Genomic DNA, 15,000 nt, shown 5'->3' with positions numbered 1-15,000 from the left:
CTCCCTCCCTCCCTCCCTCCCTCCTCCTCTCTCCCTCCCTCCCTCTCTCCCTCTCTCCCTCCCTCCCTCTCTCCCTCCCTCCCTCCCTCCCTCTCTCCATCCCCACGCCCCTTTCACAGTATGTGTACGTATACTGTTTCCTTCCATTGCATCTCTCTCGGTCTGTCTTGTTTATTTTCAAGGGAAGAGCGACGAAACTGAATGGAATAAAAGAGAAAGAGAAAGAAAGGAAGGAAAGAAGTGAATGAATGAGAGCCATAGGACACAGGTATGGGTCCCCTCGCCTCAACCTGACTGCTCCCTGAAAATCCGTTTTTTTTTTAACGTTTTTCCGCACGTATGGATATGGGTGTTCATGCTGCCAGCGAGAGGAGGGAGAGAAAGTGAAAAATAGCGGACGTCTAAATCCTTCATATGGAGTGTGACCCTTGGCTGGGTGTGGGAGAAGCAGGGCGGGGAAGAGCGCGGGCGAGGCTGGGGGTCTGGGAGCTAAATATTCATGGCGAAGGGACGCCGGGGATCAGAATACTGGATCCGTTTATTGGCAGATCCTTTCCCCTAGAAGACCCCAGGATTGGTTTCGTAAGGTATTGGCCAACCCTTGCGCCGCCAGAGGGAAATGAGCCTTATGTGATGCTATAAGTGCCTTGCCTTAGGTATTCTGGCACTGAGGGAGAGACACTAATAGCGGTAATATTGATCCGATATTAATGGTGACCTTTCCTCGCCTCTAATAACCCTTGGTTCGTAGTAGAGGGTTCCTCCCGCGTTAGGATTCAGTTACAGGAACAGTAACAGGTATCGTCCGCAGCTGAGAGTAATACCCCCCGCCCCCCCTCCACGCCCTCCTCGCCAGCCTCATGCCCCCTGACAACAGTTCTCTTTCTCTGCCTCGGTCCTGCCTCGCTCGCAGGAGTCTTAGCCGAGCTTAATGCTACTGAGCGCTCTGAAAGGCTCGGGCTCAAGGTCCTCTCCTATCAATATCCCGGAAGCCTTCAATACTTCCCTATGCGACGACCCTCGACCGGAATCAGCGTCCCCGTCGAGATTGGATCATCACGACGGCTGCCATTATGAAGTTCGTCCTCCGCCATAACCCCCCTCCCCCTTCCTTCCCTCCCCCCGGTGTGCATGGGAATCTCCAGTCAAAGGCGGGCGTCTCAGATCAATCACTTTCTCCGAAATAATTCAGTGGTCGAGCGGGGACGCCTCCGTGCGGCCTCGAGGTGTAGCCCTCCACCTCGCTCGTCCTGCTGGTCAGTCGTGACGACCTCTCACCTCCTCCCTCGGCTCTCGACCTCCCTTGGGTCAGAAGCCCGGGACCCTTTCGGATTTCGTCCTCCGGGTGATCGGTCTTACGGTATTTCGAATGTGTGATGTAGGAAACCCGGCATTGTGTACATTACGTAAGAGAGATTTATTGAGCCGACGCACAGTGGTCCAGAATCACGAATTCCCGGTCAAGAATCGAGTTTCCCTTTATGATAATCTATATTTTCCTATATCACATATTTAGATTATATTACTTGTGAGTTTAAGCGGGCCATGAACCGCTTTAAAGATGGTATATACTTACGAAATTTATATGCTTGTGTAGTTGCCACTGATATGCCTTTTACGTAGGGTTTTGACCGGGTTTGGGCGATTCTGGACCACCGTGCGACGTGGCATCTCTATATAGGTCGCGTCTCATGTCGTATCCTTCTGAGTCATAGGCACTCGCAGTGAACATGAGCCTCTATAGTTTTTATGCGCAGCGGAGTCGATACATAACCCGCCAGCGCAACGTACACTTAGTGTCAGCGTTCAGTGTTGTGTTACCAAAGGTCGTCGGTCATAGCATCTATCACGTACACACTGCATGAATCGCAATATGTATCCTTCTGTTGATACGTGCGTTATATAATGAAATATAATTCTCTGTTGTTCATCATAATCTTTGTCTCTCATTTCTTATGCTCTCTGACACCCCACCGCAGTTGTCAGCAAATTGATATAAATCTCATCATTAACTCGGTGTATTACATGATTTACGGTGCAGTTTCGTATGTATAATGAGGGAAAGGAAGCAGCTACATGAAATATTGCAACTGATAAATCTACTGTTATTGATTGCTCTTGAGATAAGAGAGAATTACCCCGCCACTGAACGGGAACTTCTCTTCAGGGTCTAGCAAGCTCGTTTGCGCGTTGTGGAATCGTGTTGTGAATCCAGCTGACTCTGGGCGGTGCGGAAGTCTTATGGTGCAACCGATAGTTTTTGCTCTATTGTACTCGCTTATTTTTTTCTTTTTTTTTTACATTTTGGTACGTTGGTCAAGTACTTATCGATACTTGTAAAAACGCCGCGATTTTCACGGTTAGTTCACACTCGATACCCAGTCCATAACTCTACTTGAGTATGGATATTTAGTGACGCCTCTACCCTCGCCCCTATCAGTCCCTCCCCTTCTTTCTTTTCACGTCCTGCTCTCCCCTCGGCTGTGTTTCTTTAGTTTTGCAGATATAAATAAACGCCGATGTACAGAGCAGGGGCGCCGCTGGAGTAATAGCGAATGCACAGAGGCTGAAGCTAACGAAATGCAAGGCAACAACTAGAAATCCTGTCAGTGTTGTCTCTCGTGCTGACGTCTTTATTGTATTTTTACGACCATTCTAGTGTCGGCGTTTTGTGTTTATCTGACGCCAAGTGCATTGCTGCTTCGTGTTTGTCACTTGCTTAAATGTTCAAACGCTGTCTTGCAATTCTTCAAATCCCCACGGAGGTATGTATCACTTGTAAAAGAAAAAAAAAGTAAAAAAGCATAAAGTGAGAGAAAGACCAAGCAGCAACACGGGTTTAATTGGTCAAGTATTGTGCTTCTGTTTGCGTTTTTAAAATATATTGACGTCGCGGTGCTACTGCTGTCAGATACCTCGCATAGATGTGATGCCGCGGCGCTTACGTACGACCTCTCACGCCCGTAACTCGCCGGGGTTATAGACGAGGCGACCGCGGGGCGACGTGGCGGAACGCGAAGCGGCGAGTCATCCCGTTTCACGATTTGTTGCGAGCGAATTGTGAATTTAGATGCGAAAGTATTGAGTGAGTTCCCGTAGTGGTCGTAGCCTCGCCGTACGCTCTCGTGGGATGCCAGTTTTCTCCCGTAGGTGCAGTCCTCGCGTATGCGTCGGGCTGTAGTTCTTCCTCGAACCTCCTGCATATTTCCTGCCTCAGCGCGGCCGCCTGCGCTCACGCCCTCTTTCCCTCGCTCTTTTGTGCCACACCCAGGCCAGGGTTATGAACCAGGATTAAAAGGCAGGCTGACAGTAGAGGATGACGAGCCCGCTTAACAGGTTTGGCTTATGGTGTAGGGTTATCGCGCGTCGTGACCGGGAGGAGGTGGGGTGAAAATGGCAGATCTGATTTTCCCGAGACGTCAGGGCAGGCTGACAGTATAAGGTGAAAGGACAGGGTGGCTTGTCAGAAGAGAGGTTGTATGGCTTCCTTCTTCAAGATCAGATGTTTAGCGAAGAGGAACGCGCGGGGAGAAGGGGTTGGGGTCCGCCGCACGGATAGGAGGGGCATGTGGGAGCGTTTCGTAAGGGAAACGTGTGAAAGTTCTTACTCGGGTCGAAGCATGGAAAAGCCTTTACATGGATAGAAACAATCCCTCGCGTGGGTAGAGGCACGTGAGAGCCTCTACACAGAGGAATACGAGGACCCTCACGTACATGGAAGCACGCTGAAGCTTTTATTTGTGTGGATGAAGGCTTGCTTTAGCCCCTGGAAGCCTGGGAGATCCTCCATATGCCCGGAGGCGTGGGTGCATCGGCAGCATGGCCGGGCCTCATTCATCTGCCGACCATCTAGCCAGAGAGGGAAGTAGAATCAATAGTGTGGCAGGCGGTAGTGTGGAGTGCTGAGCCCCGGCGGCAACTCTCCACTCTTTGTTAGTGCCACGGACCGCACCGCAGCTCCCTCGTTAGTGCCAGCGTTACTTATTGACGTTAGCGATGTAACCTTTGATATTTGGGATGCATTTAGCTATGCTCGCGTTCCAGGGCAGTGGCGTGTCTCATTCTGATATTAGCATAGCGTGGCTGGTTAAGTGCATTTCTCATGCCACGGTATGCTTAGCGAGAAACTATGTCATTTCAAACTATTGAGGACGAATGACTGAAGCCGAGGAAGAATGTAAGGTCATACATTTCGCTCACATCGACAATCCTCCTCGGGTAAATGCAGGCAAAGACGCGCCACAATCTAACCCATTAATCACGAGCCCTCGGCAGGAATGTCCGTGGCGTGGAGGCCCCCAGAGAGGTACATGAGCTGCCTAGGTGAGCTTTACGTAGGCTGGGCGGAGGCAAAGGGCCGCCTGCGAACGATCCAGCCCGAAGAGCGCCGTTCCCGGAGCAGCGGCCGGCGGTATCGACGTTCTGGGCCCGGATTAGGAGCTGTTCCTTCAGTTTCTATAGGAACCACACTCACGCCTCCGCGCAAAGACATCCGGAAGTTATTTGGACGAATTTCGCGGTGTTCTCTTTGCTGTTGTTTGATGAAATGACGAAATAATTTTGATTTCGTCGTTGTCTTTTTGCTGTTGGTTGATGAAATGACGAAATCATTTTAGTGTGGTTTCAGCGTTCTTTTTTGGTGCCGTGGCAGATATCTTCAAGGGCAGAGTTCGTCGAAATCATTCATCCTTGTAAAGTATTTTCAGAATCTATATTTTCACAATCGAAGCGTCTCATTTTGCCCGGAGTTACACTTTCTCCTTCTACAGCACTTCTGAATGCGGCAGCTTATGATTCCAGATCGATTCGCTCTCTCTTTTTTTTCAATTCTCTGAAAATCGGCAATAGTCCGACCTGTTTTAGAAGGATGATAACAGTGGTACAGTTTAGTACATGGGAAATAATGGCGAATGGCATTAAAACAAACAGCGGGCTGCAAGTTCAAGTAAATGCAGAATTAGTGACGACTGCTGTTGCAAGAACGTATTACTCAAGCTCTGACGACCTTCAGGTGGTCGTGCTGGTTGAGGAGAGAGTTGCCGTACAAGTAGTGATGCCTCATCGCTATCCAACATACGGGTCAAGGACCTGTATGCCGGCCTCCATAATGAATGGAGACCACCACATAACGCAGAACGGCTTCCTGCGATTGTCACACCAAGACGGCATCGAGTGAGGCAGGCACAGCAGGGGGAACAGATGGTATGTGACGACCCCGAGTGACCGCCGGAAGAACGACGGCGAACGTACCGAAATGTAGGGTAATATGGGAGGCCGTTTATCGATCTCGCTCCCCATACAGCCTGGATGCTCCGGCCGAGTGTTTGTCGCTGTGGCTACACCCTCGCGGTTCTTGGTTATTCCCCTTTTCCGTTGCTATTGGCCGGTGTCATGACTGGAGGGAATAATTCAAGGGCCGACACAGAGTAGCATGACGTCCACTCCGCCCCTCGTGAAGGATTTCGTCTCGGGCAAGTGGAGTTTTCAGAAAGCTAGAAAGCTGTTTCGCGGGGCGGCCTTGCAGCGCGGTGGTGATGGGAAATGTTGCGACACAAACAGGTCTTAGAAGCTGTTGTAGATTTTTTTTTTCCCTTCGGAGATTCTTTGTCTTGCTCACCCGCGTCTCCTGCGCTTATATATAAAACAAAAACAGTAATCTAACTCTGTCAGTTTTAGTGTTTCTAAACGGAGGTTGTTTTTCTTTTTAGGAAACCCGAGATACAGCATCCATGTGAAACAAATATTTATATTATAAACGGATACCCATTCACATTCTTAGATGCCATTTGTTAACCCTATTGTAAAATATTAATGTTTATATTCTTTTCTTTTCAGGTAAGTGGCTGTTCCCTAGTGTGCAAATGCCCTTAACAACACGTTGGTAAGTAGACATTAGAGGAAGAACAGAAGTGAATAAAGGAAGAGGCAAAGCAAAGAGAAGAAAAGAACTAGCTTCGCGCGGGAGTATAGATAAATAGAGAATGATGAATAAAATCGCGGAGAGAGCAATTGCAACCCGGGCGCCTTCGGGTGCAAACCACAACAGGAAGGTACGTGAGCCGATGAGCGGGCCGCGTGCAACGAGAGGAGGCCACACGCACGCCAGGGAAAATCTGGATCCGTTTGTCTTCCGATTTTAATGATGATTGTCGCTGCGCCAAAGCTAATTACAGAGGAGGTGAATAGATGAGCAAATTAGGATTTTAATGATCCGATCTTCCTCCAGCGCAGCGCCTTGACTCTTCCATTGTTGACCCTAACGACTTCCCGACCCATTCGCCGGGAATAAGGCACAATGGAGGGCGGCGGAGAGGGAGGGAGGGAGGGAGAGAGAGAGGGGAGGGAGAGGGGAAGGAGGGAGGGAGAGAGAGAGGGGAAGGAGGGAGAGAGAGAGGGGAGGGAGGGAGGGAGGGAGAGGGAGGGAGGGAGAGAGAGAGAGAGAGAGGGGAGGGAGGGAGGGAGAGAGGGAGGGAGGGAAGGGCCCAGGGGGAAGAGGGCGCTTTCTTGGGGATGGCACTCCATCCATCTCGCTTGCCTGGCAGGGTTGCACTTTTTTCTGCTTGCTTGATCTTTGTAAAACTGGTATTTGCACTTTATAAAAAGCATTTCTTTCCTATTCACTTCAAAAAGAAAGAAAAAATAAACGAAGAAAAAAACGATTGCAAAGAGATACTCAGACGCACAGTTTGCCTAGAAACACACGAAATTCCACCAATAAACATGCCACGCAGTCACGCAAAGGGTAGGCGCATACACACGCCCCCCCCCTCACACACACACGCCCACATCCACGCAAACAAGCCACTTATGCGCATAGACAAGGCTACGCAAACATACAATCATTTACCCAGTCCATGCTAATGAAATTACATGTTCGTGGTCCTGGTCTGTCCTTAATCTAATTCTGTGTAGATTGCCCGGCTCTCCCCCGGCCTCGTTCACCTCGTCTTCCTCATCAGAAACTCCTCTTCATATTGCTTCTCTCTCTCTCTCTCTCTGTCTCTGTCTCTGTGTTTCTCTCTGTCTGTCTGTCTGTCTGTCTGTCTCGTCTCTTTCTTTCATTCCTATTTCTCTCTCTGTATGTCTGTCTGTTTCTCTCTCTCTCTGTCTGTCTGCCTGTCCGCCTCTCATCCTTTCTTTCTTTCCCTTTCTCTACCCCCTCCCCTTCCCCTCTTTCTCTCCCTTTTCCACTCCCCTCTCCCTCTCCTTCCCCTTCCCTTTCTCCTTCTCTCCCTCCCTCCCTCCCTCCCTCCCCTCCCTCTCCTCTCTCTCTCTCTCTCTCTCTCTCTCTCTCTCTCTCCCTCTCTCTCTCTCTCTCTCTCTCTCTCTCTCTCCTCTCTCTCTCTCTCTCTCTCTCTTCTCTCTCCTCTCTCTCTCTCTCTCTCTCTCTCCCTCTCCCTCCCTCCCTCCCTCCCTCCCTCCCTCCCCTTCCTTCCCCTTCCTTCCCGTTCCCTTTCTCCTTCTCTCCCTCCCTCTCTCTCTCACTCCCTCCCTCCTTCTCTCCCTCATCCACCCCTATCTTCCTCCCTTCCTCCCTCTCTCCGTCGCCCTCCAACCTCCCTTGTTCCCCGCCCGCTTCTTCCCCTTAGCGTCATTCTCGGCCCAGGCCAGCGACGGCCATGATTAAAGATGACAGCAATAATACATAATTCCTTTTTCCGCGCTAAATTCAATCTTTAAGATGGATGCTACTCCTCGCGCGCTCTGCTGCCGGGCTGGTGTGTGTGTGTGTGTGTGTGTGTGTGTGTGTGTGTGTGTTGTTTTTTTTTAGATCTCTCTGGTTTTTTAATGTCTTTTCTAGATTATTTGATTGTGTGTGTATGTATGTATGTATGTATGTATTTATGTTTTATGTATGTATATGTATGTATATATACACATGTATATATATGTATGTATTTATGCATTATGTATGTATATGTATGTATATATATAAACATATATTTATATATATACAGTATATATAAATTTATATTTGTATATATATATATATATATATATATATATATATATATATATATATATATATATATATATATATCTATATATAATGTTTATGTTCTTACACGTACATACATACATACATACTTGTATGTATTTGCTCTGTCGCTGGAAATACCGTGCGGACAGCGGAGTGCCCATACGTTGCAAATATCTTATTAGCGTGACAAGCGCTGACGTGGCGATAGGCCTATCCTCCCCGATCCGAGGGTCGTCCGTGCTCTCGACGTCCTGCGAAGGAAGAATCTCTGCAGCTGAAAGGCTTCTGTGTGGGCGTCCTTTCGCCCTTCGAGCGAGAGGAGGTGCCACTTAGGCTCTGACGCCGCCGTGTCTCCGTCCGTGTCGCGTTTCCCCGCCGCCCTCCGCCCGTCCCTCGCAGCGCCGCCTCGCTCGGTTCTCCTTCAGGTTCTTAGACTATGAGAGTGCGTTCGAGATCCGTTACTTTAGGGGGATGTCATTCCTTCGGTCGGCTCTGCTCGTATTTCATTCTCTCTCTGTCTCTGGTTCTTTCTTTATCTCCTTTTTTTCTTGTTCTTCTTTTTGCCAATGGCTTTTTTGCCAATGGCCCTGTTTAATGATTTTTTTTTTCAACTTCGTCTCTTCCTTTGAAGCTTCCTTCCTGCAAATTCCTCCCCTTCACCTGCAAATCCCCCCCCCCCCTCACCTGCAAATTCCTCACCTGCAGCTTCCCCCCCCCCTTCACCTTCAGCTTCCCCCCCTCACCTGCAGCTTCCCCCCCCTCACCTTCAGCTTCCCCACCCCCTCACCTGCAGCTTCCCCACCCCCTCACCTGCAGCTTTCCCACCCCCTCACCTGCAGCTTCCTCCCCCTCACCTGCAGCTTTCCCCCCCCCCCTCACCTGCAGCTTCCCCACCCCCTCACCTGCAGCTTCCTCCCTCTCACCTGCAGCTTTCCCCCCCCCTCACCTGCAGCTTCCCCACCCCCTCACCTGCAGCTTCCTCCCCCTCACCTGCAGCTTCCCCACCCCCTCACCTGCAGCTTCTCCCCTCACCTGCAGCTTCCCCCCCTCACCTGCAGCTTCCCCACCCCCTCACCTGCAGCTTCCTCCCCCTCACCTGCAGCTTCCCCCCCCCCTCACCTGCAGCTTCCTCCCCCTCACCTGCAGCTCCCCCCCCCCCCCCCTCACCTGCACCTTCCTCCCCCCCCCCCTCACCTGCAGCTTCCTCCCCCTCACCTGCAGCTTCCCCCCCCCCCTCACCTGCCAGCTTCCCACCCCTCACCTGCAGCTTTCCCACCCCCCTCACCTGCAGCTTCCTCCCCCTCACCTGCAGCTTCCCCCCCCCCTCACCTGCAGCTTCCCCACCCCCTCACCTGCAGCTTCCTCCCCCTCACCTGCAGCTTCCCCCCCCCTCACCTGCAGCTTCCCCCACAACCTCACCTGCAGCTTCCTCCCCCTCACCTGCAGCTTCCCCCCCCCCTCACCTGCAGCTTCTCCCCTCACCTGCAGATCCCCCCCCCCCTCACCTGCAGCTTCCCTCCCCCTCACCTGCAGCTTCCCCCCCCCCCCCACCTGCAGCTTCCTTCCCCCTCACCTGCACCTTCCTCCCTCCCCTCATCTGCACCTTCCTCCCCCCCCCCTCACCTGCACCTTCCTCCCCCCCCCCCCCCCTTCACCTGCAGCTTCCCCCCCTTCACCTGCACCTTCCTCCCCCTCACCTGTCGCCATTCCCTCTCCTTCACCTGCACCTTCCCCCCCCCCTTCACCTGCAGCTTCCCCCCCCTTCACCTGCACCTTCCTCCCCCTCACCTGTCGCCATTCCCTCTCCCCTTCACCTGCACCTTCCCCCCCCCCCCCTTCACCTGGCAGCTTCCCCCCCCTTCACCTGCACCTTCCTCCCCCTCACCTGTCGCCATTCCCTCTCCTTCACCTGCACCTTCCTCCCCCCTCACCTGTCGCCATTCCCTCTCCTTCACCTGCACCTTCCTCCCCCTCACCTGTCGCCATTCCCTCTCCTTCACCTGCACCTTCCTCCCCCTCACCTGTCGCCATTCCCGCCGCCCTCACCTGCAAATCCCCCCCCCTTCACCTGCGAATTCCTCCCCCTCCTGCAGATTCCCCCCCCCCCCTCACCTGCAAATCCCCCCCCCCCCATTCACCTGCACCTTCCTCCCCCCCCCTCACCTGCTCTTCCTCCCCCCCCCTCACCTGCACCTTCCTCCCCCCCTCACCTGCACCCTTCCTCCCCCATACCTGCACCTTCCTCCCCCCCACTCACCTGCACCTTCCTCCCCTCACCTGCAGATTCCCCCCCTCACCTGCACCTCCCCCCCCTCACCTGCACCTTCCTCCCCCTCACCTGTCGCCATTCCCGCCGCCCTCCTCCTCACTTGCGGCTTCCCCCTCCCCTTCACCTGCAGATCCCCCCCCCCTCACCTGCAAATCCCCCCCCCCCCATTCACCTGCACCTTCCTCCCCCCCCCCCCCTTCACCTGCACCTTCCTCCCCCTCACCTGTCGCCATTCCCGCCGCCCTCGCCTCGCCCTCGCCTCGCCGCCCGGGGAGTATGGTGGCGTCGCCTCCCAGGGATGTCTAGTCCTCGTGTGGCAGATAATGATTGGCCTCGTTGAGATACTTCTCTGGCTGTCTGTCTGTCTGTCTGGTTGTCTGGCTGGCTGGCTGGCTGGTTGAGTGTGTGTCTGTCTCTGTCTTTTTGTCTGTACTCTCTGTCTCTTTCTCTGTCTCTGTTTCTGTCTCTGTCTCTGTCTCTGTCTCTGTCGTTGTCGCTGTCTCTGTCTCTGTCTCTGTCTCTGTCTCTGTCTCTTTCTATTTCTATTTCTATTTTTCTTTCTATTTCTATTTCTATTTCTATTTCTCTCTCTCTCTCTCTCTCTCTCTCTCTCTCTCTCTGTATGTATGTATGTATGTATGTATGTATGTATGTATGTATGTATGTATGTATGTATGTATGTATGTATGTATGTATGTATGTATGTATGTATGTATGTATGTATGTATATATATATATGTATATATATATGTATATATATGTATATATATGTATATATATGTATATGAGTATGTATATATATATGTGTATGTATATATATATGTGTATGTATATATATATATATATATATATATATATATATATACACATATATACACACACACACACACACACACACACACACACACACACACACACACACACACACACACACACACACACACACACACATATATATATATATATATATATATATATATATATATATACATATACATATATATTTGTATTTATGTATGCCTGTATATCACGTATTTAGCGAGTGACAGTCGGCGATGAAGAGGGAAGTGTTTAGCAGCACATAGCTCTTACGGAAAGGCAAAGACAACAACACACTGGCATGTCTAGTGAAGCAGGAAGAGATGAATAGGTAACAACAGGTAAAGCAGTGAATGTGCATAAACGTGTTTATATATGCGTGTGTGAGAAGAACATGTAACATTATATGAATTAGTACGTTATGTAGAATATTGCGATAGATACATAGAATAACCTAAGCATAAACATTTCTGTAATATAGTATAGCTACAGCTTGATTAAATATCTTGCTCGTTTTAAAAAGTTGGTATCCTTCGTCATCAAACATCTTTTAAAATAAGGTGTAGCCAAGTAAAAACAGCAGAAAACCACATACGGAGAAATAGTAACACAATATGATAAAACAGAAAACCACATACGAAGAAATACAATATTAAATATCAACCGACGCGAGCAACGTAGGAAAACCGAACGAAAGTATTGAATGGGACAGTGTGATATTAGCATCAAGGTTTTACTAGGTATGTGAGTGCTAACGGTTGACGAGAGCTGTCGAGAGCCAAATATCTTCGGGCTTCATAACGTTTGCTAAGTACGTGAGTGCTAACGGTTGTCGAGAGCTGCCTAGAGTAAAATATATTCGGGCTTGCTAGGTATATGAGTGCTAACGGTTGTCGAGAGCTGCCTAGAGTAAAATATATTCGGGCTTGCTAGGTATATGAGTGCTAACGGTTGTCGAGAGCTGTCGAGAGCCAAATATGTTCGGGCTTCAGAACGATTGCTAAGTACATGAGTGCTAACGGTTGTCGAGAGCTGTCGAGAGCCAAATATGTTCGGGCTTCAGAACGATTGCTAAGTACATGAGTGCTAACGGTTGTCGAGAGCTGTCGAGAGCCAAATATGTTCGGGCTTCAGAACGATTGCTGTCGAGAGCTGTCGAGAGCCAAATATCTTTGGGGTTCAGAACGTTTGTTAAGTATATGAGTGCTAACGGTTGTCGAGAGCTGTCTAAGAGTCAAATATCTTCGGGGTTCAGAACGTTTGCTAGGTATATGAGTGCTAACGGTTGTCGAGACCTGTCGAGAGTAAAATATATTCGGGCTTCAGAACGTCTGCTAGGTATATGAGTGCTAACGGTTGACGAGACCTGTCGAGAGTAAAATGTATTCAGGCTTCAGAACGTCTGCTAGGTATATGAGTGCTAACGGTTGACGAGACCTGTCGAGAGTAAAATATATTCAGGCTTCAGAACGATTGCTAAGTACATGAATGCTAACGGTTGTCGAGAGCTGTCGAGAGTCAAATATCAGAACGTTTGCTAAGTATATGAGTGCTAAAGATTGTCGGGACCTGTCGAGAGTAAAATATATTCAGGTTTTAGGACTAATGTGAGTGGGCGGCACTGAAGGAAAACCATCCCTAGGCGGCGACTGAGACTGCGAGAGAACGAGGGGCGCTGCAGTGACGCCATCTATTAGCGGAGAGAAAGAGGATTTTTAGGAAACCATTGCGAGTGAGTTTATCTCTTGGACTGGAAGATGAATGGCGTCTGACTCCAGAACTGTCGTCAAACTTGTATTTCTTCATTTTTTTGGAAGAGAGGATAAAAGGGAGGAAGTGAAAACATTCTCCCTCTCTCTCCCTTCCCACCCCCTTCTCTTTCTCTCTCTCTGTCTGTCTCTGTCTGTCTGTCTGTCTGTCTGTCTGTCTGTCTGTCTGTCTGTCTGTCTGTCTGTCTGTCTGTCTGTCTGTCTCTCTCTCTCTCTCTCTCTCTCTCTCTCTCTCTCTCTCTCTCTCTCTCTCTCTCTCTCTCTCTCTCTCTCTCTCACACACACACACACACACACACACACACACACACACACACACACACACACACACACACACACACACACACACACACACACACGCATGCACACGCATACACACGCACACATGAGAATATACAGAACCTCACGCTTGCAAACAATTATACCAGCGCAGATTTCACATACACAAGTATACAGGTGGCGGTATATAATTTATAGGCATTTAGCACATACTGGAAACAAGATTTGATATACAGTTGAATATTTAGATAGGATTAAACTGCGAGACGTTTTCATGCTGCATCGTATGTAGAATAAGGTGTTCATACATTTTATATACATTTGTTGCAATAAACCCTTTACGTTCTTAATCGTGGTATAATTTGCAAGGAATCCAGGATCGAATTTACCTAATGTTTAATGAGGCAGAATCACAGCACGAGGTAACTACGCCAAACTGCCGTCTAAAACGTTTTCCATTTCGGGCCCACACTTTCACAAACTCCCTTAGTCTTGTATAAAGAGCTCGGCCACATTTACCCTAAACGGCCGCAGATGCACATAGGCACACGTAGGCACTTCTAGAAACACGCATAATGTAATGAAAATGTCACGTACAAGTCAGGGAACCAGGGTAAGGTAGCGCCAACAGGTGTCTGGCAGCGTCTGGTCTTGGCACCAGAGTCCTCATCGGGATCAGTTTCTCCTTCCAGCTGTTAACGCCTCTCCTCATTACTCACTGCGGCCCCCTTGCGTGTTTCAATTCATCATGAGGATGGCTGATTTATGCGTAGATGCTACGGGAAGGATTTATCTTGATTTATTAAAGCGGATTAAAGCGGCGAGGGAATGTCAAGATGATAGATCGTATTGGCTTCGTGTCGAATTGGCCTGTATAATGATGGGCATTATACTGGGTAACATTAAGATTATTTACCTGTTGCGCGATCTGCCTTTGGACAAATATCCGAGAAGCGGCGCCGCGTTAACTAATATAATGACGTTCGGAGAATAAGCGCCGAAGAATGACTTGGCGCAAAACGTTCAGAGATAATGGGCGAAGCGAAGCATCTCGATTTACGCTTGATGATAAGGGGGGCGGGAGTGGGAGGCGGGGGTGGGGGGCGGAGTCTGTGATAATGCAACGTAATCTTTCGACGAAGATAGATAGATCAAGGCATTTTTTTCTTTTTTTTCTTTTTTTTTTGAGTTTGTCTTTAATTCAGAGAGTAACAAAAGACCTATTTTAATTTGTCTTTAATTCGGGGAGTAACAAATGACCTTTTTGAATCGCGATGCAGGTCCGCCGCGCCGGTGTGTAATGCGGAAACAAAAACACTTTATTGTGGGAAGTGTGAAGTGTGAATCAGTGATCGCTTTGGAAATGGTGTCGAAGGTGACCTCGTGTTGCGACGAGGTGAAGAGATCAACAAACTGATGATGATATTGCAGTTGCAGACGTTCATTCATTGATATTTATTGTGTAGACGAAGAGAGGGAGAGGGGGAGAGGGAGAGAGGGAGAGGGAGAGGGAGAGGGAGAGGGAGAGGGAGAGGGAGAGGGAGAGGGAGAGGGAGAGGGAGAGGGAGAGGAGGAAGGGGAAGAAGGGAGGTGGGAGGAGAAAGGGGAGGTGGAGGTGGAGGTGAGAGAGGAAAGGGAGAGGGAGAGGAGGAAGGAGGGAGGGAAGGGAGAAGGGAGAGGAGGGGGAGGGGGAGAGGGAGGAGGGGGAGGGAGAGGAGAGGGAGGGGAGGAGGGAGGAGAGGGAGAGGGAGAGGGAGAAGAAGAGGGAGAGGGAGACAGAGGAAGGGAGGAGAGGGAGGGAGAGGGAGAGGGAGAGGGGAGAGGGAAGGGAGAGGGAGAGGGAGAGGAGAGGAGAGGGAGAGGGAGAGGGAGGGAGGAAGGGA

General features: G+C 49.9%; 1 protein-coding gene across 3 annotated transcripts in view; it reads left to right on the top strand.

Moving 5' to 3' along the window:
* The window catches only part of CaMKI (Calcium/calmodulin-dependent protein kinase I), a 180,045-nt gene that overhangs the window by 45,944 nt on the left and 119,101 nt on the right, over positions 1–15,000 (top strand). The window lies entirely within an intron of this gene.

Source organism: Penaeus vannamei, chromosome 15, assembly GCF_042767895.1.
Source record: "Penaeus vannamei isolate JL-2024 chromosome 15, ASM4276789v1, whole genome shotgun sequence".
In the NCBI taxonomy this organism is placed as follows: Eukaryota; Metazoa; Arthropoda; class Malacostraca; order Decapoda; family Penaeidae; genus Penaeus; species Penaeus vannamei.
This window is presented reverse-complemented; position numbering and strand designations above follow the sequence as displayed.